The sequence below is a fragment of the Lithobates pipiens genome, unplaced genomic scaffold (assembly GCF_037356315.1).
Source record: "Lithobates pipiens isolate NorthernLeopardFrog02 unplaced genomic scaffold, aLitPip1_a1.2 Scaffold_13, whole genome shotgun sequence".
NCBI classification, from domain to species: domain Eukaryota; kingdom Metazoa; phylum Chordata; class Amphibia; order Anura; family Ranidae; genus Lithobates; species Lithobates pipiens.
Window position 1 is genome coordinate 385,548,012 of NW_027507718.1, and position 12,163 is coordinate 385,560,174.

Here is a 12,163-nt window from a genome sequence, read left to right on the forward strand (position 1 = left end):
TTGAATTTGATTTGTTGGGAGAACGGAAGCCAAGGAGAGATTGGCAGAGATCGGGTGGCTGACACCTCTACTAGTAAATGGTTGGTAAGGGGGATACAACTGGCAGTAGCGAATCAGATAGACTGAAGGGGGAATGGTCTGTTTAGAGGCAGGCCATAGAGTAAGGAGTTGCAATAGTCGAGAGATATCACGGGAGTGAAGTGGAAGTTTGGTGGTGTCATTGGTAAAAATGGGGCATTCTTTGGAATTCTTATTGTGGGGAAGGTAGCGAGATTTAGACAGTAAATAGTTGTGGGGCTGACAAAAGGGTACATAAAGAATTACAGCTTGCACCGGGCATGAGGGAAGGGAACAATATAACGCAGGTTAGCTTACCATTCCCTCTCTTTGCTCTGAATTGCACAGGGTACTTCCAATTTTGCTGATATCAACTCTCAAGAGAAGCCTAAACCACTAGGCTGAAGACTTTGTTAGAGGAACTTGCCTGAGGAACTATTCAAGTCGTAACAAATAAACACAATTGAATAATGGTCACTGCTAAATAATAGGGATGAGCTCAAGATCTGGTCCAGATACAGTTTAAGATTTAAATTTACCTGCTTGGGCATGTGCCTTAGTGCAATATCTTTTGATATTTAAGTGGGAACCGGAGGTCATGTTAAGTAGAAATATTTGTACCGTTGATTAGTTGTTGGAGAAAGGAAGAGCTCAGCAATTAGGTGATGGCAGGAAAGACTATCCTGAATAGATGAGTTTGCAGGGATCACCTGAAGCATACAGAATGGGAAATAGCCATATAGATTGGTGTAGGGAATCTGAGAGGATGGGATAGTCCATGGGAAAATCCCAGAGGACAGCATGGGATGAAGTGTTGAGGGAGCTAGCGAACAGGAGTTCTTGGAAGCAGAGAACAGGGTGGTTTATTTGATACTATATGATAAGGTTAATGATGTAGCTAGAGGCAGAGTTGTGGGAAGCTTTTTATGCCCTTAGTATTTTGAATTTGATTTGTTGGGAGAACGGAAGTCAAGGAGAGATTGGCAGAGATCGGGTGGCTGACACCTCTACTAGTAAATGGTTGGTAAGGGGGATACAACTGGCAGTAGCGAATCAGATAGACTGAAGGGGGAATGGTCTATTTAGAGGCAGGCCACAGAGTAAGGAGTTGCAATAGTCGAGAGATATCACGGGAGTGAAGTGGAAGTTTGGTGGTGTCATTGGTAAAAATGGGGCATTCTTTGGAATTCTTATTGTGGGGAAGGTAGCGAGATTTAGACAGTAAATAGTTGTGGGGCTGACAAAAGGGTACATAAAGAATTACAGCTTGCACCGGGCATGAGGGAAGGGAACAATATAACGCAGGTTAGCTTACCATTCCCTCTCTTTGCTCTGAATTGCACAGGGTACTTCCAATTTTGCTGATATCAACTCTCAAGAGAAGCCTAAACCACTAGGCTCTATCGTTAACTTGTGCAGCAAATCCACGTCAATAAAGCTCCCTTATGAATGTAATCCATTACTTTATAAAGCATTAGAGCAGCATCACTATGAAGAATGACTATATAAAACCGACTCTGGTGGGACTCGAACCCACAACCTTTGAATTACTACACCAACTAGAAGTCCAATGCGCTATCCATTGCGCCACAGAGCCCTCTCTGAAGACTTTGTTAGAGGAACTTGCCTGAGGAACTATTCAAGTCGTAACAAATAAACACAATTGAATAATGGTCACTGCTAAATAATAGGGATGAGCTCAAGATCTGGTCCAGATACAGTTTAAGATTTAAATTTACCTGCTTGGGCATGTGCCTTAGTGCAATATCTTTTGATATTTAAGTGGGAACCGGAGGTCATGTTAAGTAGAAATATTTGTACCGTTGATTAGTTGTTGGAGAAAGGAAGAGCTCAGCAATTAGGTGATGGCAGGAAAGACTATCCTGAATAGATGAGTTTGCAGGGATCACCTGAAGCATACAGACAGGGAAATAGCCATATAGATTGGTGTAGGGAATCTGAGAGGATGGGATAGTCCATGGGAAAATCCCAGAGGACAGCATGGGATGAAGTGTTGAGGGAGCTAGCGAACAGGAGTTCTTGGAAGCAGAGAACAGGGTGGTTTATTTGATACTATATGATAAGGTTAATGATGTAGCTAGAGGCAGAGTTGTGGGAAGCTTTTTATGCCCTTAGTATTTTGAATTTGATTTGTTGGGAGAACGGAAGCCAAGGAGAGATTGGCAGAGATCGGGTGGCTGACACCTCTACTAGTAAATGGTTGGTAAGGGGGATACAACTGGCAGTAGCGAATCAAATAGACTGAAGGGGGAATGGTCTGTTTAGAGGCAGGCCATAGAGTAAGGAGTTGCAATAGTCGAGAGATATCACGGGAGTGAAGTGGAAGTTTGGTGGTGTCATTGGTAAAAATGGGGCATTCTTTGGAATTCTTATTGTGGGGAAGGTAGCGAGATTTAGACAGTAAATAGTTGTGGGGCTGACAAAAGGGTACATAAAGAATTACAGCTTGCACCGGGCATGAGGGAAGGGAACAATATAACGCAGGTTAGCTTACCATTCCCTCTCTTTGCTCTGAATTGCACAGGGTACTTCCAATTTTGCAGATATCAACTCTCAAGAGAAGCCTAAACCACTAGGCTCTATCGTTAACTTGTGCAGCAAATCCACGTCAATAAAGCTCCCTTATGAATGTAATCCATTACTTTATAAAGCATTAGAGCAGCATCACTATGAAGAATGACTATATAAAACCGACTCTGGTGGGACTCGAACCCACAACCTTTGAATTACTACACCAACTAGAAGTCCAATGCGCTATCCATTGCGCCACAGAGCCCTCTCTGAAGACTTTGTTAGAGGAACTTGCCTGAGGAACTATTCAAGTCATAACAAATAAACACAATTGAATAATGGTCACTGCTAAATAATAGGGATGAGCTCAAGATCTGGTCCAGATACAGTTTAAGATTTAAATTTACCTGCTTGGGCATGTGCCTTAGTGCAATATCTTTTGATATTTAAGTGGGAACCGGAGGTCATGTTAAGTAGAAATATTTGTACCGTTGATTAGTTGTTGGAGAAAGGAAGAGCTCAGCAATTAGGTGATGGCAGGAAAGACTATCCTGAATAGATGAGTTTGCAGGGATCACCTGAAGCATACAGACAGGGAAATAGCCATATAGATTGGTGTAGGGAATCTGAGAGGATGGGATAGTCCATGGGAAAATCCCAGAGGACAGCATGGGATGAAGTGTTGAGGGAGCTAGCGAACAGGAGTTCTTGGAAGCAGAGAACGGGGTGGTTTATTTGATACTATATGATAAGGTTAATGATGTAGCTAGAGGCAGAGTTGTGGGAAGCTTTTTATGCCCTTAGTATTTTGAATTTGATTTGTTGGGAGAACGGAAGCCAAGGAGAGATTGGCAGAGATCGGGTGGCTGACACCTCTACTAGTAAATGGTTGGTAAGGGGGATACAACTGGCAGTAGCGAATCAGATAGACTGAAGGGGGAATGGTCTGTTTAGAGGCAGGCCATAGAGTAAGGAGTTGCAATAGTCGAGAGATATCACGGGAGTGAAGTGGAAGTTTGGTGGTGTCATTGGTAAAAATGGGGCATTCTTTGGAATTTTTATTGTGGGGAAGGTAGCGAGATTTAGACAGTAAATAGTTGTGGGGCTGACAAAAGGGTACATAAAGAATTACAGCTTGCACCGGGCATGAGGGAAGGGAACAATATAACGCAGGTTAGCTTACCATTCCCTCTCTTTGCTCTGAATTGCACAGGGTACTTCCAATTTTGCTGATATCAACTCTCAAGAGAAGCCTAAACCACTAGGCTCTATCGTTAACTTGTGCAGCAAATCCACGTCAATAAAGCTCCCTTATGAATGTAATCCATTACTTTATAAAGCATTAGAGCAGCATCACTATGAAGAATGACTATATAAAACCAACTCTGGTGGGACTCGAACCCACAACCTTTGAATTACTACACCAACTAGAAGTCCAATGCGCTAACCATTGCGCCACAGAGCCCTCTCTGAAGACTTTGTTAGAGGAACTTGCCTGAGGAACTTGCCTGAGGAACTATTCAAGTCGTAACAAATAAACACAATTGAATAATGGTCACTGCTAAATAATAGGGATGAGCTCAAGATCTGGTCCAGATACAGTTTAAGATTTAAATTTACCTGCTTGGGCATGTGCCTTAGTGCAATATCTTTTGATATTTAAGTGGGAACCGGAGGTCATGTTAAGTAGAAATCTTTGTACCGTTGATTAGTTGTTGGAGAAAGGAAGAGCTCAGCAATTAGGTGATGGCAGGAAAGACTATCCTGAATAGATGAGTTTGCAGGGATCACCTGAAGCATACAGACAGGGAAATAGCCATATAGATTGGTGTAGGGAATCTGAGAGGATGGGATAGTCCATGGGAAAATCCCAGAGGACAGCATGGGATGAAGTGTTGAGGGAGCTAGCGAACAGGAGTTCTTGGAAGCAGAGAACAGGGTGGTTTATTTGATACTATATGATAAGGTTAATGATGTAGCTAGAGGCAGAGTTGTGGGAAGCTTTTTATGCCCTTAGTATTTTGAATTTGATTTGTTGGGAGAACGGAAGCCAAGGAGAGATTGGCAGAGATCGGGTGGCTGACACCTCTACTAGTAAATGGTTGGTAAGGGGGATACAACTGGCAGTAGCGAATCAGATAGACTGAAGGGGGAATGGTCTGTTTAGAGGCAGGCCATAGAGTAAGGAGTTGCAATAGTCGAGAGATATCACGGGAGTGAAGTGGAAGTTTGGTGGTGTCATTGGTAAAAATGGGGCATTCTTTGGAATTCTTATTGTGGGGAAGGTAGCGAGATTTAGACAGTAAATAGTTGTGGGGCTGACAAAAGGGTACATAAAGAATTACAGCTTGCACCGGGCATGAGGGAAGGGAACAATATAACGCAGGTTAGCTTACCATTCCCTCTCTTTGCTCTGAATTGCACAGGGTACTTCCAATTTTGCTGATATCAACTCTCAAGAGAAGCCTAAACCACTAGGCTCTATCGTTAACTTGTGCAGCAAATCCACGTCAATAAAGCTCCCTTATGAATGTAATCCATTACTTTATAAAGCATTAGAGCAGCATCACTATGAAGAATGACTATATAAAACCGACTCTGGTGGGACTCGAACCCACAACCTTTGAATTACTACACCAACTAGAAGTCCAATGCGCTATACATTGCGCCACAGAGCCCTCTCTGAAGACTTTGTTAGAGGAACTTGCCTGAGGAACTATTCAAGTCGTAACAAATAAACACAATTGAATAATGGTCACTGCTAAATAATAGGGATGAGCTCAAGATCTGGTCCAGATACAGTTTAAGATTTAAATTTACCTGCTTGGGCATGTGCCTTAGTGCAATATCTTTTGATATTTAAGTGGGAACCGGAGGTCATGTTAAGTAGAAATATTTGTACCATTCCCTCTCTTTGCTCTGAATTGCACAGGGTACTTCCAATTTTGCTGATATCAACTCTCAAGAGAAGCCTAAACCACTAGGCTCTATCGTTAACTTGTGCAGCAAATCCACGTCAATAAAGCTCCCTTATGAATGTAATCCATTACTTTATAAAGCATTAGAGCAGCATCACTATGAAGAATGACTATATAAAACCGACTCTGGTGGGACTCGAACCCACAACCTTTGAATTACCACACCAACTAGAAGTCCAATGCGCTATCCATTGCGCCACAGAGCCCTCTCTGAAGACTTTGTTAGAGGAACTTGCCTGAGGAACTTGCCTGAGGAACTATTCAAGTCGTAACAAATAAACACAATTGAATAATGGTCACTGCTAAATAATAGGGATGAGCTCAAGATCTGGTCCAGATACAGTTTAAGATTTAAATTTACCTGCTTGGGCATGTGCCTTAGTGCAATATCTTTTGATATTTAAGTGGGAACCGGAGGTCATGTTAAGTAGAAATATTTGTACCGTTGATTAGTTGTTGGAGAAAGGAAGAGCTCAGCAATTAGGTGATGGCAGGAAAGACTATCCTGAATAGATGAGTTTGCAGGGATCACCTGAAGCATACAGACAGGGAAATAGCCATATAGATTGGTGTAGGGAATCTGAGAGGATGGGATAGTCCATGGGAAAATCCCAGAGGACAGCATGGGATGAAGTGTCGAGGGAGCTAGCGAACAGGAGTTCTTGGAAGCAGAGAACAGGGTGGTTTATTTGATACTATATGATAAGGTTAATGATGTAGCTAGAGGCAGAGTTGTGGGAAGCTTTTTATGCCCTTAGTATTTTGAATTTGATTTGTTGGGAGAACGGAAGCCAAGGAGAGATTGGCAGAGATCGGGTGGCTGACACCTCTACTAGTAAATGGTTGGTAAGGGGGATACAACTGGCAGTAGCGAATCAGATAGACTGAAGGGGGAATGGTCTGTTTAGAGGCAGGCCACAGAGTAAGGAGTTGCAATAGTCAAGAGATATCACAGGAGTGAAGTGGAAGTTTGGTGGTGTCATTGGTAAAAATGGGGCATTCTTTGGAATTCTTATTGTGGGGAAGGTAGCGAGATTTAGACAGTAAATAGTTGTGGGGCTGACAAAAGGGTACATAAAGAATTACAGCTTGCACCGGGCATGAGGGAAGGGAACAATATAACGCAGGTTAGCTTACCATTCCCTCTCTTTGCTCTGAATTGCACAGGGTACTTCCAATTTTGCTGATATCAACTCTCAAGAGAAGCCTAAACCACTAGGCTCTATCGTTAACTTGTGCAGCAAATCCACGTCAATAAAGCTCCCTTATGAATGTAATCCATTACTTTATAAAGCATTAGAGCAGCATCACTATGAAGAATGACTATATAAAACCGACTCTGGTGGGACTCGAACCCACAACCTTTGAATTACTACACCAACTAGAAGTCCAATGCGCTATCCATTGCGCCACAGAGCCCTCTCTGAAGACTTTGTTAGAGGAACTTGCCTGAGGAACTATTCAAGTCGTAACAAATAAACACAATTGAATAATGGTCACTGCTAAATAATAGGGATGAGCTCAAGATCTGGTCCAGATACAGTTTAAGATTTAAATTTACCTGCTTGGGCATGTGCCTTAGTGCAATATCTTTTGATATTTAAGTGGGAACCGGAGGTCATGTTAAGTAGAAATATTTGTACCGTTGATTAGTTGTTGGAGAAAGGAAGAGCTCAGCAATTAGGTGATGGCAGGAAAGACTATCCTGAATAGATGAGTTTGCAGGGATCACCTGAAGCATACAGACAGGGAAATAGCCATATAGATTGGTGTAGGGAATCTGAGAGGATGGGATAGTCCATGGGAAAATCCCAGAGGACAGCATGGGATGAAGTGTTGAGGGAGCTAGCGAACAGGAGTTCTTGGAAGCAGAGAACAGGGTGGTTTATTTGATACTATATGATAAGGTTAATGATGTAGCTAGAGGCAGAGTTGTGGGAAGCTTTTTATGCCCTTAGTATTTTGAATTTGATTTGTTGGGAGAACGGAAGCCAAGGAGAGATTGGCAGAGATCGGGTGGCTGACACCTCTACTAGTAAATGGTTGGTAAGGGGGATACAACTGGCAGTAGCGAATCAGATAGACTGAAGGGGGAATGGTCTGTTTAGAGGCAGGCCATAGAGTAAGGAGTTGCAATAGTCGAGAGATATCACGGGAGTGAAGTGGAAGTTTGGTGGTGTCATTGGTAAAAATGGGGCATTCTTTGGAATTCTTATTGTGGGGAAGGTAGCGAGATTTAGACAGTAAATAGTTGTGGGGCTGACAAAAGGGTACATAAAGAATTACAGCTTGCACCGGGCATGAGGGAAGGGAACAATATAACGCAGGTTAGCTTACCATTCCCTCTCTTTGCTCTGAATTGCACAGGGTACTTCCAATTTTGCTGATATCAACTCTCAAGAGAAGCCTAAACCACTAGGCTCTATCGTTAACTTGTGCAGCAAATCCACGTCAATAAAGCTCCCTTATGAATGTAATCCATTACTTTATAAAGCATTAGAGCAGCATCACTATGAAGAATGACTATATAAAACCAACTCTGGTGGGACTCGAACCCACAACCTTTGAATTACTACACCAACTAGAAGTCCAATGCGCTAACCATTGCGCCACAGAGCCCTCTCTGAAGACTTTGTTAGAGGAACTTGCCTGAGGAACTATTCAAGTCGTAACAAATAAACACAATTGAATAATGGTCACTGCTAAATAATAGGGATGAGCTCAAGATCTGGTCCAGATACAGTTTAAGATTTAAATTTACCTGCTTGGGCATGTGCCTTAGTGCAATATCTTTTGATATTTAAGTGGGAACCGGAGGTCATGTTAAGTAGAAATATTTGTACCATTCCCTCTCTTTGCTCTGAATTGCACAGGGTACTTCCAATTTTGCTGATATCAACTCTCAAGAGAAGCCTAAACCACTAGGCTCTATCGTTAACTTGTGCAGCAAATCCACGTCAATAAAGCTCCCTTATGAATGTAATCCATTACTTTATAAAGCATTAGAGCAGCATCACTATGAAGAATGACTATATAAAACCGACTCTGGTGGGACTCGAACCCACAACCTTTGAATTACCACACCAACTAGAAGTCCAATGCGCTATCCATTGCGCCACAGAGCCCTCTCTGAAGACTTTGTTAGAGGAACTTGCCTGAGGAACTTGCCTGAGGAACTATTCAAGTCGTAACAAATAAACACAATTGAATAATGGTCACTGCTAAATAATAGGGATGAGCTCAAGATCTGGTCCAGATACAGTTTAAGATTTAAATTTACCTGCTTGGGCATGTGCCTTAGTGCAATATCTTTTGATATTTAAGTGGGAACCGGAGGTCATGTTAAGTAGAAATATTTGTACCGTTGATTAGTTGTTGGAGAAAGGAAGAGCTCAGCAATTAGGTGATGGCAGGAAAGACTATCCTGAATAGATGAGTTTGCAGGGATCACCTGAAGCATACAGACAGGGAAATAGCCATATAGATTGGTGTAGGGAATTCGAGAGGATGGGATAGTCCATGGGAAAATCCCAGAGGACAGCATGGGATGAAGTGTTGAGGGAGCTAGCGAACAGGCGTTCTTGGAAGCAGAGAACAGGGTGGTTTATTTGATACTATATGATAAGGTTAATGATGTAGCTAGAGGCAGAGTTGTGGGAAGCTTTTTATGCCCTTAGTATTTTGAATTTGATTTGTTGGGAGAACGGAAGCCAAGGAGAGATTGGCAGAGATCGGGTGGCTGACACCTCTACTAGTAAATGGTTGGTAAGGGGGATACAACTGGCAGTAGCGAATCAGATAGACTGAAGGGCGAATGGTCTGTTTAGAGGCAGGCCATAGAGTAAGGAGTTGCAATAGTCGAGAGATATCACGGGAGTGAAGTGGAAGTTTGGTGGTGTCATTGGTAAAAATGGGGCATTCTTTGGAATTCTTATTGTGGGGAAGGTAGCGAGATTTAGACAGTAAATAGTTGTGGGGCTGACAAAAGGGTACATAAAGAATTACAGCTTGCACCGGGCATGAGGGAAGGGAACAATATAACGCAGGTTAGCTTACCATTCCCTCTCTTTGCTCTGAATTGCACAGGGTACTTCCAATTTTGCTGATATCAACTCTCAAGAGAAGCCTAAACCACTAGGCTCTATCGTTAACTTGTGCAGCAAATCCACGTCAATAAAGCTCCCTTATGAATGTAATCCATTACTTTATAAAGCATTAGAGCAGCATCACTATGAAGAATGACTATATAAAACCGACTCTGGTGGGACTCGAACCCACAACCTTTGAATTACTACACCAACTTAGAAGTCCAATGCGCTATCCATTGCGCCACAGAGCCCTCTCTGAAGACTTTGTTAGAGGAACTTGCCTGAGGAACTATTCAAGTCATAACAAATAAACACAATTGAATAATGGTCACTGCTAAATAATAGGGATGAGCTCAAGATCTGGTCCAGATACAGTTTAAGATTTAAATTTACCTGCTTGGGCATGTGCCTTAGTGCAATATCTTTTGATATTTAAGTGGGAACCGGAGGTCATGTTAAGTAGAAATATTTGTACCGTTGATTAGTTGTTGGAGAAAGGAAGAGCTCAGCAATTAGGTGATGGCAGGAAAGACTATCCTGAATAGATGAGTTTGCAGGGATCACCTGAAGCATACAGACAGGGAAATAGCCATATAGATTGGTGTAGGGAATCTGAGAGGATGGGATAGTCCATGGGAAAATCCCAGAGGACAGCATGGGATGAAGTGTTGAGGGAGCTAGCGAACAGGAGTTCTTGGAAGCAGAGAACAGGGTGGTTTATTTGATACTATATGATAAGGTTAATGATGTAGCTAGAGGCAGAGTTGTGGGAAGCTTTTTATGCCCTTAGTATTTTGAATTTGATTTGTTGGGAGAACGGAAGCCAAGGAGAGATTGGCAGAGATCGGGTGGCTGACACCTCTACTAGTAAATGGTTGGTAAGGGGGATACAACTGGCAGTAGCGAAACAGATAGACTGAAGGGGGAATGGTCTGTTTAGAGGCAGGCCATAGAGTAAGGAGTTGCAATAGTCGAGAGATATCACGGGAGTGAAGTGGAAGTTTGGTGGTGTCATTGGTAAAAATGGGGCATTCTTTGGAATTCTTATTGTGGGGAAGGTAGCGAGATTTAGACAGTAAATAGTTGTGGGGCTGACAAAAGGGTACATAAAGAATTACAGCTTGCACCGGGCATGAGGGAAGGGAACAATATAACGCAGGTTAGCTTACCATTCCCTCTCTTTGCTCTGAATTGCACAGGGTACTTCCAATTTTGCTGATATCAACTCTCAAGAGAAGCCTAAACCACTAGGCTCTATCGTTAACTTGTGCAGCAAATCCACGTCAATAAAGCTCCCTTATGAATGTAATCCATTACTTTATAAAGCATTAGAGCAGCATCACTATGAAGAATGACTATATAAAACCAACTCTGGTGGGACTCGAACCCACAACCTTTGAATTACTACACCAACTAGAAGTCCAATGCACTAACCATTGCGCCACAGAGCCCTCTCTGAAGACTTTGTTAGAGGAACTTGCCTGAGGAACTATTCAAGTCGTAACAAATAAACACAATTGAATAATGGTCACTGCTAAATAATAGGGATGAGCTCAAGATCTGGTCCAGATACAGTTTAAGATTTAAATTTACCTGCTTGGGCATGTGCCTTAGTGCAATATCTTTTGATATTTAAGTGGGAACCGGAGGTCATGTTAAGTAGAAATATTTGTACCATTCCCTCTCTTTGCTCTGAATTGCACAGGGTACTTCCAATTTTGCTGATATCAACTCTCAAGAGAAGCCTAAACCACTAGGCTCTATCGTTAACTTGTGCAGCAAATCCACGTCAATAAAGCTCCCTTATGAATGTAATCCATTACTTTATAAAGCATTAGAGCAGCATCACTATGAAGAATGACTATATAAAACCGACTCTGGTGGGACTCGAACCCACAACCTTTGAATTACTACACCAACTTAGAAGTCCAATGCGCTATCCATTGCGCCACAGAGCCCTCTCTGAAGACTTTGTTAGAGGAACTTGCCTGAGGAACTATTCAAGTCATAACAAATAAACACAATTGAATAATGGTCACTGCTAAATAATAGGGATGAGCTCAAGATCTGGTCCAGATACAGTTTAAGATTTAAATTTACCTGCTTGGGCATGTGCCTTAGTGCAATATCTTTTGATATTTAAGTGGGAACCGGAGGTCATGTTAAGTAGAAATATTTGTACCGTTGATTAGTTGTTGGAGAAAGGAAGAGCTCAGCAATTAGGTGATGGCAGGAAAGACTATCCTGAATAGATGAGTTTGCAGGGATCACCTGAAGCATACAGACAGGGAAATAGCCATATAGATTGGTGTAGGGAATCTGAGAGGATGGGATAGTCCATGGGAAAATCCCAGAGGACAGCATGGGATGAAGTGTTGAGGGAGCTAGCGAACAGGAGTTCTTGGAAGCAGAGAACAGGGTGGTTTATTTGATACTATATGATAAGGTTAATGATGTAGCTAGAGGCAGAGTTGTGGGAAGCTTTTTATGCCCTTAGTATTTTGAATT

General features: G+C 42.3%; 11 non-coding genes across 11 annotated transcripts; all 11 read right to left on the reverse strand.

The window, feature by feature from the left end:
- Nucleotides 1–1,569: 1,569 nt before the first annotated feature.
- On the reverse strand, nucleotides 1,570–1,654 carry TRNAR-UCU (transfer RNA arginine (anticodon UCU)). Its single transcript is given in 2 exon segments — nucleotides 1,570–1,605; nucleotides 1,618–1,654. It is a non-coding gene; the product is annotated as a tRNA-Arg (tRNA).
- A 1,115-nt stretch (nucleotides 1,655–2,769) lies between these two features.
- On the reverse strand, nucleotides 2,770–2,854 carry TRNAR-UCU (transfer RNA arginine (anticodon UCU)). Its single transcript is given in 2 exon segments — nucleotides 2,770–2,805; nucleotides 2,818–2,854. It is a non-coding gene; the product is annotated as a tRNA-Arg (tRNA).
- Nucleotides 2,855–3,969: 1,115 nt separating this feature from the next.
- Nucleotides 3,970–4,054, reverse strand: TRNAR-UCU (transfer RNA arginine (anticodon UCU)). The gene is given in 2 exon segments: nucleotides 3,970–4,005; nucleotides 4,018–4,054. It is a non-coding gene; the product is annotated as a tRNA-Arg (tRNA).
- Nucleotides 4,055–5,182: 1,128 nt separating this feature from the next.
- Nucleotides 5,183–5,267, reverse strand: TRNAR-UCU (transfer RNA arginine (anticodon UCU)). Its single transcript is given in 2 exon segments — nucleotides 5,183–5,218; nucleotides 5,231–5,267. It is a non-coding gene; the product is annotated as a tRNA-Arg (tRNA).
- A 421-nt stretch (nucleotides 5,268–5,688) lies between these two features.
- Nucleotides 5,689–5,773, reverse strand: TRNAR-UCU (transfer RNA arginine (anticodon UCU)). Its single transcript is given in 2 exon segments — nucleotides 5,689–5,724; nucleotides 5,737–5,773. It is a non-coding gene; the product is annotated as a tRNA-Arg (tRNA).
- Nucleotides 5,774–6,901: 1,128 nt separating this feature from the next.
- On the reverse strand, nucleotides 6,902–6,986 carry TRNAR-UCU (transfer RNA arginine (anticodon UCU)). Its single transcript is given in 2 exon segments — nucleotides 6,902–6,937; nucleotides 6,950–6,986. It is a non-coding gene; the product is annotated as a tRNA-Arg (tRNA).
- Nucleotides 6,987–8,101: 1,115 nt separating this feature from the next.
- TRNAR-UCU (transfer RNA arginine (anticodon UCU)) lies at nucleotides 8,102–8,186 on the reverse strand. Its single transcript is given in 2 exon segments — nucleotides 8,102–8,137; nucleotides 8,150–8,186. It is a non-coding gene; the product is annotated as a tRNA-Arg (tRNA).
- Nucleotides 8,187–8,607: 421 nt separating this feature from the next.
- On the reverse strand, nucleotides 8,608–8,692 carry TRNAR-UCU (transfer RNA arginine (anticodon UCU)). Its single transcript is given in 2 exon segments — nucleotides 8,608–8,643; nucleotides 8,656–8,692. It is a non-coding gene; the product is annotated as a tRNA-Arg (tRNA).
- A 1,128-nt stretch (nucleotides 8,693–9,820) lies between these two features.
- Nucleotides 9,821–9,906, reverse strand: TRNAR-UCU (transfer RNA arginine (anticodon UCU)). The gene is given in 2 exon segments: nucleotides 9,821–9,856; nucleotides 9,870–9,906. It is a non-coding gene; the product is annotated as a tRNA-Arg (tRNA).
- A 1,115-nt stretch (nucleotides 9,907–11,021) lies between these two features.
- TRNAR-UCU (transfer RNA arginine (anticodon UCU)) lies at nucleotides 11,022–11,106 on the reverse strand. Its single transcript is given in 2 exon segments — nucleotides 11,022–11,057; nucleotides 11,070–11,106. It is a non-coding gene; the product is annotated as a tRNA-Arg (tRNA).
- A 421-nt stretch (nucleotides 11,107–11,527) lies between these two features.
- On the reverse strand, nucleotides 11,528–11,613 carry TRNAR-UCU (transfer RNA arginine (anticodon UCU)). The gene is given in 2 exon segments: nucleotides 11,528–11,563; nucleotides 11,577–11,613. It is a non-coding gene; the product is annotated as a tRNA-Arg (tRNA).
- Between the last annotated feature and the right edge of the window lie 550 nt (nucleotides 11,614–12,163).